The sequence below is a fragment of the Salvia miltiorrhiza genome, chromosome 4, assembly GCF_028751815.1.
Source record: "Salvia miltiorrhiza cultivar Shanhuang (shh) chromosome 4, IMPLAD_Smil_shh, whole genome shotgun sequence".
In the NCBI taxonomy this organism is placed as follows: Eukaryota; Viridiplantae; Streptophyta; class Magnoliopsida; order Lamiales; family Lamiaceae; genus Salvia; species Salvia miltiorrhiza.
Window position 1 is genome coordinate 30,382,179 of NC_080390.1, and position 2,231 is coordinate 30,384,409.

Below are 2,231 nucleotides of genomic sequence, written 5' to 3' on the forward strand. Positions count from 1 at the left end.
TTAATAGAAGCCCAATCAAAATAAATAATAAGAGCCCATTTATAAAAATAATAGAGTCCAAACAATATATATATATTAGCCCAATGGAAATAAAATAAGCAAAGCCCAATTGAATTAATCTCCGGCCCAATAAAATAAACTAGGCCCAAAAGGAATTTAATTCGAGCCCAAATGAACAAATTCAAAGCCCAATGCATTAATAATATTAGGCCCAACATCAATTAAATTCTAAAGCCCAACAAATGAGGCCCAAGATAATAAAATCATGAAGCCCAATAAGCGAGCCCATCATCACCCTTAAAATAATTAGTAAATTTTAATATTAATCTTATCTCGTCAAAACCTTAGACTCAAAACATTATCACATACTACCATTTAGGTTCGAAACTATTTATTCGAACATCAACATGCGCATTAATCATAACTCGTTCTATTTATGTCATCAAGTCAAATATTCCGTCATTTTAAAAAAAAACAAAACCTATAATATTACATAGATAAATTATATCATCATAGATCATGCTTTCTCATACATAAAACAATTTAATCATTTTCAAATAATCCATATTAATAAGTCGTTTTGAAAAGAATTAATTTAAATGAGAGTTTAACTCAAAATATTTCATTTTATAATCCATTTATAAATACTTGAAATAAAGAACTCCATTTAAATAATTAATTTAAAGGTCAATATATAATTAAATTAATCAAGCTCAATTTAAATTAATTATTAAGAGCTCAAATAATTTAAATAGATATAAGCCCAAATTAATTAGATAAATTAAGTCTATCATATTTTTCTTTGAATAAGGCCCAAACAATTTAATAAAATCGGCCCAAACAATTTAATTAAATCGGCCCAAGAGTTTAATTAAATCGGCCCAAACAATTAAAAAAAAATCGGCCCAAGAGGGAGCCCAATATTTTCGGCCCAAACCCGGCTCAAACCCGGCCCAAACCCGGCTGAAACCCTAACCTAAATATACACACACAATAAAACACACTCAACACACACACATCAAATGCGCCTCTCTCTCTATCTCTATCTCTCGGCTCTCTCTCTCCCTACTCTCTCTGCTCTCTCTCTTTACTCTCTCTCTTACTCTCTCTGCTCTCTCTCTTCGTTCGGCTGAGGGCGGCGCCGCCTCCGGCGCGCCGCCTCGCCGTCGCCTCCTCCCCTCCTCTCCTTCGGCCACCGCGACCAGCCACCAGGTGTCGCCACCCTCGACTCCCTCGCTCCCTCGGCCGCTGGAACCAGGCGCAGCAGCGCAAGCACGCCGCCGCTCCGTCGCCTCCGCCTCTCCTCCATGGCAGATCCGCCGCCGCCGTTCAACGCCACGGCCACCCCTTGTTCTCCCTCTCTCTCTAACCTCAAGAAACGAACACTGTTCATCATCTCTCTCTCTTGCTCGATCCAGCCGTCGCCGCCACGGATTTCGCCGGAGGAGCAGCGGCGATAGGCCGCGCCACCCTCGGCTCTCTCGCCTCTCTCTCTGGATCGACGGGTAGCCTAAGGTAAGCCCTAATTTCTTCCTTTTCTATTTTCCCCCTTTTTTTTCATTTTCTAAATTAAAAATCTGAAATACTCATCTCTTTTTTTTCTCTTTGGCAGATCGGAGACCACCTCGGCTCCGTCGCCGACCGTCGACCGCCGGCAGCCACCGCGGCTGCCGTCCCCTCTGATTTTGACTCACACACACAGTAGGTTCAAGCCACAATTTAGTTCACAAAATAGCATAGGATTTTGAGCAGAAATCAAATACTGTAAATGCTTATTGAAATCTGAAATTCTTTTCTTGAAACTGAACTAGTCTATAAATTTCAGTTCATATGTGCATATGTAAACATGTTGTGAAATATCTGAACAGCCGTATGAATTGGTATGAATTGGTGGTTCCCTGAGGGTGATGATACCTTGAGTAGGTGGATATTAGTCTCTGCAGATATTGTATATCACAAAATTAGGAATCAATTTGGGAAGAGAATGGAAAGATGCAGAAATTTCTTGTTGCATCACCTTAAAATTTGCTGTGAAATTGGGCTGCAGTAGTTGAAAATGGTGGTGTGAGAATGGTGAAAATGGCTGTGGTTTTAAAGAAAAATGGGGTGGTTTGGATGGATGAGGATTGTGGAATTTTTTTCAACTTACAGGTATGAATACCTTCAGCCTGCATGTATGACTGAAGAATTTCCTTCAGCATGCGTAGTAAGAATTTCTTCAGCATGCTTAG

The 2,231-nt window shown here is 39.9% G+C and overlaps 1 long non-coding RNA gene across 1 annotated transcript; it reads left to right on the forward strand.

Moving 5' to 3' along the window:
- Positions 1-1,109: 1,109 nt before the first annotated feature.
- Positions 1,110-1,837, forward strand: LOC131019723 (uncharacterized). The gene is made up of 2 exons (XR_009100393.1): positions 1,110-1,515; positions 1,613-1,837. It is a non-coding gene; the product is annotated as an uncharacterized LOC131019723 (long non-coding RNA).
- Positions 1,838-2,231: the final 394 nt, after the last annotated feature.